The 12,738-nt window shown below is 49.2% G+C and overlaps 1 protein-coding gene across 1 annotated transcript in view; it reads left to right on the plus strand.

The window, feature by feature from the left end:
• The window catches only part of Ergic1 (endoplasmic reticulum-golgi intermediate compartment 1), a 99,643-nt gene that overhangs the window by 37,096 nt on the left and 49,809 nt on the right, over positions 1-12,738 (plus strand). The window lies entirely within an intron of this gene.

Consider the following 12,738-nt stretch of genomic DNA (forward strand, 5'->3'; position numbering starts at 1 on the left):
GTGTAGCAGCATGTGGGGGGCGGGGCAACCACAAGACGATCCCTGGTCTCACAGGCCACACATGGTAGCCAAGTAGATGAGCTCCAGGTTCAGTGAGAAACTGTGTCAATAATAATAATAATAATAATAATAATAATAATAATAATGTGGCAAGAGACCAAGAAGGGCACTGGTCACCTGCACATGTGCTTTCTGAGTCATCTGTCATTGGTGAGCTCGGGAGCCTCGAGTGTGTCCAAGGTCGGTTTTCTTGGCAGGAAACGTTTCTGGTAGTGTTGTGTGTTTGCACTGGTATGCCCGAGACACACAGTGATGGCTGAGCTGGGCAGAGCAGCCTGGCCTGGCTGTCTAAGTTTCCCATCCTCCACGGCCATCCCCTGGATGGAGCTCATCACACAGGGTGAACCCTCTGATCCTGATCGGTCTGCACTAACTGTTGGAAATCCTTCTGTAAGACAGGGCTTTGCCCTCATCAACGGTCTGGTGACCTAGACATAGATATTGTTAGAAAGAGATTCCAGATAAGCATTTTCCCTACTCCCCAGTTTTCAGAATGACAAGCTGGTGACCTAGCTTGTCGAAAGATGGTCAGCAGGGGCTGTGGTTTTAGGATTCTGTTTGAAAGGCCTGGATTTTATGACACTGTTTGATATGTTACAGTCATGACTGTTATCAGATTTATTAGCTCATACATGACACATAGTTAAGTGTCACCTTTGTACAGTTTGATATGTGCACACCATGACATCATCACAATCCAGATGATGAATGTGTCCATCACTCACTGGAGTTTCCTTCATTCCCACCTGCCATCTGCTGGGGCTCTAGAGTGATTTGCACTTTCTAGACTCTATTGTGGATGAAATCACACTGTCTGAACCTTGTTGCCTCTATCCAGCATGCTTTCTGAGAATCAGTCATGAGCACCCTTCAGCAGTGTCCCACTTCATGGATACTGTGTACTCCCATGTCCGTGGACATTTGGATGATTTTCCTCTTTTGGATTATAAATACAGCTCCGAGTGCTCATGCACACATCCCTGAGTACGTATAGTTCTTCACATCTTAGCACGCGCCTGGGGTGGCACGTCTGGGTCATACAGTGAGTGTGTGCTATGATTTTAAGGCAGTTTAACTGCACTGTGGCTCGCGAGATTCAGTTCCTCAGTGTGTAGGCACAGTCCCTCAGAGGGACTGGCGGGTGGTTAGGTCCGTGGACTCAGTGAGTGCCCCACTTCTGCAGAGTAGGTCAGTCCTTCTGTGACTCCTTGCAGTCTGAGGCTCAGACTTGTTTCATGGGAACAAGTCAAGGTCTTAAGGGACTGTACTAGTGACCAAGGGAGCACGTGATCATTAAGGAATCTGGTACCTTTCCATCTATCTCTTTTGCATATGCCTCCTACCTGGAAACTTCTCCTTGCCCTGTTTCCACCATGGTGTGACCTAGCACACGGCCCATCAGAAGTGGCCAGGTGGCCCCGCGATCGTGGATAGAATTGTGGCTCTAATATACCTCTTTCCATAAATTACCCAGTACGCCTTTACGGTGACAGGAAGGTAGATGGAGACAATAGATGTTTAGCTTTTAAAGAACTTGCTGAATTCTTCCCAGATGGCCACACAATTTTGTGTTCTCAATGACAGTGCAGGAGAGATCCTGCTGCTTGGTTGAAACGTAGTTCCAGCTTTCAGGATAGGTATCGTGGCAGCTCACTGTGGTTCCATTTTGATTCCTCCCCAGTAACTTTGACACTAGCATCCCTGCAGGTGGTGTTTGACATCAGCAAGTCTTTGAGGAAGTGTCTAATCAACCCCTTTGCCCAGTATTCATAGTGCAACACTTTCACTTACTGCATTTTGAGAATTCTTTAGCCTGGACTCAAGTCTTGTCAGACATGATTGACGTGTGTGTGTGTGTTTTCCACCTCATGGCTTTTCTGTGTTCTTTGTAAGCACATCTCTTCTTCGGAGAGCAGACGTTTTTAGCGTTGATGAAGCCTGATTCATCGACTCTTCTTTCATGGAGTGTATTTTATGGAGTCTCATCTAGAAAAGTTCCACCTGATCTCAGATCACGAAGATTTGCTTACTCCTACACAGGGCTGGGTGTGTGAGCATGCAGGGAGATTTATTTTAGAGACTGAAAGAGGAAAACAACCGAGATGTTCATGGACACCGAAGTATGTACGGAATATCCACAAAGCAGGACACTATTCAGATCACAAGGGATGTGGTACTGTCAGGTACAACATGGCCGACTCGCAGTGCGTAAGCCAAGGCAGCGCGGTTCAGACAGTGTGGCCACAGCAGGACTAGCTATAAACCTAGAAGAAATTAAGCATATCTTTGTGAGCTGAAGTCTTTTGGTTTTTGCTTTAGAAAGACACCAATTTTTTTTTCTTTTTCAGAGCTGGAACTTTGACTGTTGTATGACTTTTTTTCGTGTTGGTGTGAGTCTTAGAACCAGCCTGTCCGTGTCTGCAAACATGCTTGTGGTGGTTCGAGTTGGAAGTGAGCTGGACCCAGAGGAAGTGACCTTTCTAACACTTACCCTTTGCCTTAGTGTACCTCCCACTTTGTGGGTGCCCTCTAGCCCATGCGCTGTCCACCTCCTTTGCCTGGGATTTGGGGATTTTGGCCTGGCTCCAGACACTTGCTGTTGTAACTGACGCTGTGGTGAGCAGCCTTGCACTGATGCCATTTCACATTTTTACCTGGAAAATCCTGGGTGTCATTAATGGGCCAGGCCTTGCAAGACCCAGGGAAGAGTCAGGGACAAAGCTAACCTGGCCCAGCATAGATGAGTGGGAGGCTGTAGGGAGGTATGTGACTGCCGCAGCCATACCTCCTCCTCCTCAGCCACACTTGGTGTTTGTGGGAAGGAAGAGAGGAAAGGCCGGGACTCTGTGGTCAAAAGGGTGTTCTGGGACTGGGAGGTCACGTGTGGGATGATGGGACAGAAGTGGAGGCTGCTAAAGCTGGAGGCCATGCATAGGCCGGAGGGTGCAGTGTGGGTACCAGGCATAGCGGTGATAGCTCAAAGGCTGAGCTGGAGGGAGAAAGCCTCATCTGCATTAGTGACTTCATCACACAGCAGCATGTGTCGGCCATCACACCAGCCTTCCTCCTCCACCCTCAACCCATCCCCTCCTCCAGGCAGCTGTGTGGCAGCCCGGGTAGAAAGCAGATGTCCTTCAGCAAACTGAGTTTGAATTCTTGCTCTGAATCAGGGTCCCGATGGGAGGAGGGAGACACGTGACCTGCTACACAGAGTTAGGAAAGTGCTGAGATAAAGAGCACAGTGTAAGTAAGGCCTGGAGCACGGTGAGCCCTCAGCACGGGGGGGGGGGGCCCTGGAGCACGGTGAGTCCTCAGCACAGGGGGCGGGGCCTGGAGCACAGTGAGTCCTCAGCACAGGGGGCGGGGCCTGGAGCACAGTGAGCCCTCAGCACAGGGGGGTGTCAGCTCATTAGCCTGGGCTGAAGACAGACAGGCTTTCGTTCCATCCACAGCAGATGGTGGTAGAAGTGCATAGTAGCATGCAGAATGATCATCCAGGATTCCTGTAGGGTGGAAGCCACAGTGGTTCCAAGGGTCATTCTCCCTTTGCCCCCACCAGGCCAAGGTATGCCCATTTACCTGTGCCCAGCATCCCTGGGCACATGGTGTTCACACACCCCTGCCCTGCTGATGCTCTGTGAGGTGAAAGAATGGCACGTTCTGCCTCACTTCCTGGCCCCCCGCCAAGGGCTTTGCCAGGCCAGTGGGCAGGGCTGACCAGGCCAAAGGTCCAGCTGAGTGTGTCCACACTATTTTGGGGACAAATGATCCCCCACCCAATGCCTTGCTCCTAAATGGCGTCTAATTTCACGGCCTCTGCCCTGCGCTGCCCACATCCAGCGTAGCACAGAGCTGTGGAGATTCAGCTGCAGGGCAGGGAGAAGTGAGGCCGAGCGTGCAGTTAAAATAGCACAGCTGAGGCATTCTGCTGTGGAAGGAAGTCACCACCGATGAAGTCAGACCACCCTCCCAGCGGTGCTTCCCCTGCCTGGGAGCAGGGAAGGCGTGTGTGTTTATTTTGGGTCGGGCTGCAGCCCCCTCTCTCTATAGGCTGGAGGTGGATTGCAGCCTGGATTTCTGTGAAGTAAATCCTGTTTCCCACTGATTCCCTATGCTGATGTTGACGTATGTTCCCACGCGCTGTTATCTTAGCATGGGGAGGAGGGGGAAAGGAGGGTTGCACAGTGCACTGTGAAATGGTGGCATGCTTAACAGGACATAAGGTTGGCCCAGGCAGATCGACCTCTTTATCTAGTTTTTTCACATAAACTTTGCTTTTTCAGACACAGAATAAAAAGACCAGAATTCTTAAGAAAGAATGCTTAATTCCAGAATCCTGGTGTCAGTAGGATCTTTAGGGCCATTGCTATGATTTCATTAGCAGAAGCAGAGCAGCCTCCTAAGAACTCAGGATGGTTGGGGAAATGAGCCCCCTTCTGTAATGTTCTAGTTCACGAGGCTTTCTCAACTGCAGACCTGTGCACACAGGGTATAATCATTTCCCTTCCTGGAGCTGTGTGTGCGGCTAGAAGGCCAGTAGCATCCCCAGGCTCCACCCACTAGGTACCAATACCACGCTAACCCTAACAGCAGTGACCAAACTGTCTCTGTGTCCCACGTCTCTGGGAGACACTGTTATTCCTACCTGAGATTCCCCGGCAGACATATTTTATAGGACACAAAAGCTGCCAAGGTGTGATGACCAATCTTTGTCAGTTTGATGGGGTTTACCATCACCATGAAAATGTACATCGGGTGTGTCAGTGAAGATGTTTCCAGAAGGTTTAGCTGGACAGGGAAGACTCACCCTGAATGTGGTCATGATCCCGAAGTCCTGAGATCCTAAACTGAATGAAATGAGGAAGCGAGCCTGAGCACCAGCATTCTCCCCTCCCTCGTTCTCTGCTTCACGCTTCACAGCCACAACTTCCTGTGTGTAACAGACTGTATGCCCTTAAACTGTGAGCCAAAGTAAAACCTTCTTCTCTTCTCCCAGCAACAGGAAAAGTAACTAATATCGAGGATCCACACCTACACATTTTTAATTGGCTGAGCCAAGCAATCCCCCTGCCTCAGCATCCTGAGTAACTAGTATTACAGGTGTATACTGCCATGCCAGGCTCTGTTTTAAATACTTAAATTGGGTGAGTTACTCTGCTCCGGACCCCTAGTTTCTCTCCTAAATTGAACAGGTGACGTAGGGTAGCTACAGGGACACTCCTAGAGCTCACCAGGGTGAGTGTTGAGGCAGGAGGCTTTATCAGTAGGTGGTCAAGGTCTGGCCTGCCCATTCTATTTCTTGCTCCCATCCTGTTGGTGTCTACACCCAGGCTAGGCTTCTTTCCGTCTGGGTTGTTCTCTTTCTTTAATTTCAACTTATTTTGTCTCATTAAAAAAGTCCTCAAATCTCCATCAAAATAGAACATGTACAAATCAATAAGCCCCTAAAACACAACTGTCTGTTCCACCTACCAATCGTGTTTTAGGGGCTTATTGCTTTATTTTGGGTTTTGGTTTATTTTGTTGTTGTTTGGTTAATTGATTTTTGTCTTTTTGTTTGTTTTTTTGTTTTAATGTGTGTGTGTTCACTTTTGTGCGTGTCTGCAGAGGCCAAAGATTGGCAATAGATGCTTCCTCAATCACTTCACCCCTACCCCTGCCTCTCTTCCCCCAGTGCTGGGGTTACAGGTGTGCACTGCCATGCTTGACTTTTATGTGGATGCTGGGATTGAACTTGGGTCCTCCTGTTTGTGCAGCAGGCACTTTACCCAGACCTCACTGTTTTCTTCTTTGAGACAGGGTTTCACTCTGTAACCCAGGTTGCTCTGGGATTTATGATCCTCCTGCCCTAGCCCCCCAAGTGCTGAGTGTACAAATGTGTACTTTCTCCTAAGTGCCGAGTGTACAAGTGTGTGCCTTCTCCCAAGTGCTGAGTGTACAAGTGTGTGCCTTCTCCCAAGTGCCGAGTGTACAAGTGTGTGCCTTCTCCCACATCCTCTGAGGCAGAGTGGCCAAGACTGATCGCATCACTCTCGAGGGCCTGACTAATTCAAGCCAGAGAGGATGCACAGCTCACTTCCTCGTCTGTCACATGCCCGGGCCTCTCACTAGCCTCCTGGTGGCCCATTTTCCCAGGGACAGTCACTCCTGACTCACTTGTCTTGTGGTCACCTCTGAAACCAGGTTCTTTTTCTGTTCTCCCTCTGCCCATTGCCCCTCTCCAGCTTGTCTATTGCGTGGGAACAGATCTTTGTCACATGTTGTGTTCAGGTGACCTCTGCCGAGGAGCCCAAAGCTTTATGAGGCTGGCAGCTTTTTGAGGGCAGGGACCATATTTACTTCGGCAGTTACTTTTCCCTACCTAAACATTGCAGGATACAGTACGTATTTACATGTTTAGTACATGTTTGCTGAATGAATGAGGGATTTCTGAGGCCTTGGGACCTCGGTCTAAGTGAGGGAGCATTAGCTCACTTCCCCTTAGTGTGGGGTGCTGGAAAGATGGGGTGCTGGAAAGATGATGGCTGGGATCAAAGCACCAGGATCAGTACTGCTCCCTGGAGCTCAGTGATGTTGAGCAAGTTCCCTCCACCTGAGCCTCAGATCTTCCCCAGGAGATTGGGACTCCAGTGCCTGCCAGGGTTGCTATGACAACGCTAAATAATATGTCAAAGGGTCCATCCTAGACCAGTGGCCGTTTGGTATCACTCTTTCTAGAGCTTTGCCTCCTGTGCCTTGGTCCAGGTCACACCTCCCTGTTACAGCTTAATTCGATACCTCCCTGTCCCAGGTGCTGCCCCAACAAACCGTAAGTGCAGCTTGCCACCCAACACGCAGCAAGCGTGTGCTAAAACACACCTCTAATTCAGGTGCCTGCAGGGACCCAGCTTCTTCCCAAAACAGACTAATGTGGAATTTTAATTGGTGGCTTCCTTTTAATTTTTTTCCATTTGAATTTTAAAAATATCTTTATTCATTTTGAAATAATTTTGTACTCACCCCCAAATTGCAAAAATAGCACAGAGGTCTCATGTGCCCCTTACTTAAGTGTCCCCAAAGGTCAACATCTTACATCATGTCCTAGTTGGATCTATAATGTCCCCAGAGGCCCTTTGCTTAAAGGCTCGGTTCACAGGACAGCAGTGTTAGAGGAGATTGGATATGAGAGCTCCAGTGTCATCTGTGGACTCACCCACTAGTGGGTTCATAGCTCAAGGGACTGTTGGAATGAAATGAAAACTTTAAGAGCTGGGACTGAGCTAGAGGAAGTAAATTACTGGGGTGTGTCCTGGAAGGGAATCTTATCCCTGGTCCCTTGTATTCATTCTATATAGCTATCTATTTATCTGTCTGTCTGTCTATCTATCTATCTATCTATCTATCTATCTATCTATCTATCTGCTGTGTGATATTTTGTTTGTTTCTGACAAATAAAGCTTACCTGGAGATCAGAGGATGGAATTAGCCACTAGTTAACCATAGAAGCCAGGGAATGGTGGCAAACACCTTTAATCCCAGCACTTGGGAGGAGGAAGTAGGAAGATCAGGAGTTCAAGGCCATCCTGGGATACCTAATTAATAAAAGCTCAGGGTCAGAAACTGGGGTTCAACCTGAAGATCCGAAAAGCAAAATAGCCAGCCACCGATTCTTACCTCGACCTCAGTCTGAAACGGCGATCCTGCCTCCAGAAATCTCAGGAGACTGCATCTGAGAGCTGTCTCCCCCTGTTTTATAGTCCACTCTAGGGCTGGGATTAAAGGAATACACCACCTGATTTCTATGGCAACTAGTGTGGCTACGGGGATTAAAGGTGTGTGTTACCATAACCTGGTCTGCAAGGCTGGCCAGTGGAACTGTTTTACTCTCAGATCTTCAGGCAGTCTTTATATATTAAAATACATTGGAAATGCCACTACAATCCTGGACTACATGGGATTGAACAAGTCCAAAAGAGAAACAGAACCAGGTGGTTGTGGTGCACATCTTTAATCGCAGCACTAGGGAGGTAGAGACAGGATCCCTGCCCCATTTGACCTGAAGATTCATAGAGGTAAGAAGTCTCTCTGTTGGCTGCTGCTCTGCTTCGCTGATCTTTCAGCTTTCACCCTAATATCTGGCTCCAGGTGTTTATTTAATAAGAGCAATTAGAATTGTGATTCTATCTGTCTGTCTATCCATTCATCCATCCATCCATCCATCTACCCACTCACCCACTCATCCACCTACCCATCCACCCACCTATCCATCCACCCACCCATCCATCCATCCATCCATCCATCCATCCATCCATCCATCCATCCATCCGTGCATCATCTATCCAATGACCACGAGGCAAGCATCTTCCTCTGCCACCTGCTTCCCACACTGAGATGTTCTAGTGCACCCTAGGGCCTAAGCAGCAGAACCAACCAGACGACTGAGACCTGGAGCCCTGAGCCAACACAAACCTTCCTTCCCTGAAGCTGATTTTCTCTGGTACGTTATCACAGCCATGGAAAGCTGTCAGACGTAACCGTAATGCCACTGTCCAAACAGGACCAATAGCATTATTATATGGCGTTACCAGCAACACTGCGGAGTTTACCCAAATGAAATCTAATGTGGTCCCACACAAAGTTCGTCATTATGCCCCACACTTCTCTCATTTGTGACAGTCCCCATGTTGCTTGTCCCTTATAACCTCCCACTTGGGATGCATGCCAGGCAGCTGTCGTTTCTGCAGTGGCTTCCTCGGGATCAGATTGAGATGTCCACGGTGGACATGATGCCGTGCAGAGCACATCAGGACTTCGTCTCCCTCCTGATGGCTTTAACATTCTATGCTGTCTGCCAAGTTCCTCCCTGTTGATGCTCTTTCCCCCCACTTTCTAATTAGTGTTTAATGGGGAGGTGCTTTGAAGCAACACCAGTATCCAGTTCCTCTCCTACTTCCGCCTTACTCATTTCTTCCTCAGAATTCATATGGATTCTTGACTTCTTGCTTCCCCAAGGCTGACCTCTGACTATCATTTTGAGTCTCACGTTGTTTTTCTTCTGGCCAGTGGGGGCCCCTTTACACCTTATGTCTCTTTAACACCGCCCCCCCCCCAATTTGTTAGAGGAAGTTCCTACTATTGCATTAACTTTTCCTGGGAGACACTAACATCTGTTCACCCCAAACAGGGCTCTGACAACAGACCAAATAAGCAACCCCCTCTAAGCTTGTCTTGGAGAACCAATAGAATTAACTGGGGTTACTTATAGGAGTGTGGAAGCATGGGTGGGGGTTACCTAAACTTACCTGTGGCTTCCCGTCTCCCAGTATCCCTAATCACTGAGGTGGGCCTAGGTGACTGATGCCAACCCACTGCCTGGTGATCCCACCGCCTGGTGATCCCACCCTTCCCTCTATGATAGAGCATGAATGAGATCATCTATTGAGGATTTTTTGGGGGGTCATCACAGCTGATGTGATTTCAGGAGAGCAATGGCCACGTTCACCCAGAGGGCAGTGTTCCACAATGCTGACCTAGGAAGGTGTTCTTGCCTTATCTTGCTTTCTCCACCCAGCTAAAAAACCAGCCGTTTCTGATTCCTTTGTAAAAGGGGTTTTGGTTGTTGGCCATGTCCTTGTGCCTTGTGGGCCCTGCCTATGAAAAGAGCTCCGGAAGGTTTATGTATACATGTGGTGTGTATACATACATGTGTCCTTTTCCATGTGGCTGTACATACTGAGGTGGTAACTTCACACTCTTGCCTCCATTTCCTGTCAGCCATCTGCACTTGCACTTCTTACCCTAATGTTGAGGCCCCTGGGCCCTGCCGGTCTCCCTCCAGCCCCCTCCAGCTCCCTTCACCCCCCTTCTTGCCCAGACTCTGATGCCCCATCCTCCTCCTCCACCACTGCTTGCTTGCGTTAAGCACCCTCTAGCAAACTGCAGACTCCTGGTTTTGAAACACTAGGTCACATATTCAAGACCATGAGGCTGCTTTTGCCCGTGGGGCCCTGATAGTGACATGGCCAGAAACGGACTGGGTTGTAGCTCCCAGAGGGCACTGCTACCGTGTCTGCCTTCCGCTGAAAGGGACCTGTTAGATCTGTGCTTTCATCCAGGGAAACTGAGGCCCAGCAACGGACAGGGATTTCTAAGACCATCTCCCCGCCTGCAGCTTGTTTCTCTGGTCATCTCAGGAGTCCCACACAACCTCCACCCTGCCCATGTGGCCTTTGAAAGATAGGCTGTCCATATCCTTCATCCCTTCAGCCCACAGAGTCATTGATGGGCTCCTGAGCCCTGTCTGTCTATAAATGCCTCTTTGTCTTGCGTTGCTTTGTACAACATTTGAGAATTGGGGCATTCCATGTGCAATTCCAAATCCAGGGCCTTCTCTTGAAAACTCAGAGCATCCAGCCACCCTAAGCCCACACCTTGGCCTGGTGCCCCATGGGTGCTTCCTGACTCATGCGTCTATAAGCCTGTGAGCTGAGAGTGAAGCTGTGTGGGTTGGGTTGCTTGCGCACTGCACAACACTGAGGGAGATGGCTAGCTAAGCGAATGGCCAAAAGTAAAGGGTCCCTAACAAATTCATGTCACTCTGACACCATCACCAGGTGGAAAGGTTGCATTGGATCCATTGTGAGTCAAAATCACATACACCCAACTGGGTTTCTTCCTCCCCAGTCTGCTGCCTCCCTGTGAGTCCTCTGCTACTTTATAAATTATAATATGAATGTCTCCCTGTGAGTACTATTGCTACTTTATAAATTATAATATGAATGTCTGATATTCAGGATATCGTGTCCGTGATACCCACGTTCAGAACTGCTGCTTCATGAATTTTCCTGTCCGCTTTTCCTTGTCTCTGATGGCAAGCTGTATGTTTACAGGTCCGACTGACTAAGAGGGTTCAGCGTGTTGTAGGGACCTGATGGGTCAAGTGAGGGTTAACTAGAGGACCAGCAAACAATAAGCACTTGCAGAATGCCAGGCATGGCTCTAAGAGCTTTACATGCATCCAGTCATCGACCTTCCTGTATTTACAAAGTCGGGAAGGCCCAGAGAAGTTAAGTGGCATGCCCAAGCTAATGTAAGTGCTGGGGTAATGACTGAGCACACGTTTAGGTAAAAGGTGTGTCACTGAGGAGTGAGGTGGTTGCGTCGTGCAGACCTCCTAGCTGCTTGGTCACGCCCCAGCCCTAACAGCTGAGCACAGAGCAGACAGGAGAGAAAGTGGCGGCCTTTAGCCTGGCATCCCACTGGAGTTTTTAATCCCTTGAGGCCTTAGCAGACGGGTGGCTCATATGTAATTAGCGGAGTTGGCACCAGCCTTGACTCAAAGGTTTAGCAGCCATATTTGGTTTCCCAATCACCAAAGAGGAATGGGGATTGTTGTGCACTGGCCTTTCCCTGGGGTCAAGCTCCGCCTTCTAGCTTGAGGGAGTGTGGACCAAGGACCCTGTTGACAAAGCTCTGTTAAGATGCCTACAAAGCTCTGTTAAGATGCCTGCTGTCCCTGGCCAAGGGAAAGAAAGGAAGCTGGGTGTGTGGAAGTCCCCATGGAGACGCTGCACCAAATCCATCACAGAGGGGTTTTCTTACTTCTCATTCGCCTTGCAGGGTTTAGCAGGAGTCGCCCTGTGTTGGTAGTTAAGGAAACTGAGGCCTTGGGAAGTAGTTACACAGGAAGAAAGAACATTTGCCAGAACTGAAACCAGAGGAATCCAATTCCAGAGTCCTAACCAAGGGCAAGATGATGAGGATTAAATCTGTGTCTGTTTGATTCCAAGGCTCCACATTTCCCCCATCACATCCCAGGACTTCCCTGGCCCTGGCAGTAGTGTGCTTAGTAAAGAAAAACTAGGGAGGAAACCAGAGGCAGAGCTAGCCTTACCTCCAGCTGACCCTAACTCATTCTGTAGGTAGGAGCTGGCAGGGAAGACGGAGACAGTGGACCAGGATGGGGAGGTGGAGGCAGGAAGAAGAGGAAGGAATGAAAAGGTGTCACAGAACAGGAAAGCAGTGTGTAGTGCAACTCCAAAGACACAGAGGCCCCCCCCCCCGCTGGTCCCCTAGACCCAGATGTTTGGTTCAGTTACTAGGCCAGTGCTTACAACATGCCAGACCATGCTAGGGGACAAGACCTAACAAGGCCTTTTGTCCTCAGGAATACGTTACATTCTGACAGAGGCAAGACCCACCAAGAAATGTGCACAAGTATAAATGTATGAGTAGGTAAAATTATTCGTCATGAGCTTGTGTCCTAGAGACACGATGATGGGATACAGTGGAGGGATGCGTAGGTATGCTGGCTTGCAGGCTAGATTTATGTCAGCTTGACACAGCTAGTCATCCGAGAGTAGAGAAAATGCTCCATCAGATCCGGCTACAGGCAAGCCTGCGGGGCGTTCTCTTAATTGATTGATGCGGGAGGGCCCAGCCCATTGTGAGTGGTACCATTCCTGGGTTCTATAAGGAAGCAGGCTGAGCAAGCCATGAGGAACAAACCAGTAAGCAGCCCCCTCCCCACCTCCATGGCCTCTGCATCAGCTTCTGCCTCCAGGTTCCTCTCCTGTTTGACTTCCTGTCCTGACTTCCTTTGATGGTGAACAGGGATGTGGAAGAGTAAGCAGAAAAAAACCCTTTCCTCCCCAACCTGCTTTTTGGGCTCATGGTGTTCCATCACAGCAGTGGAGACCT

The sequence above is a fragment of the Myodes glareolus genome, chromosome 9 (assembly GCF_982192425.1).
Source record: "Myodes glareolus chromosome 9, mMyoGla1.1, whole genome shotgun sequence".
Taxonomy (NCBI): domain Eukaryota; kingdom Metazoa; phylum Chordata; class Mammalia; order Rodentia; family Cricetidae; genus Myodes; species Myodes glareolus.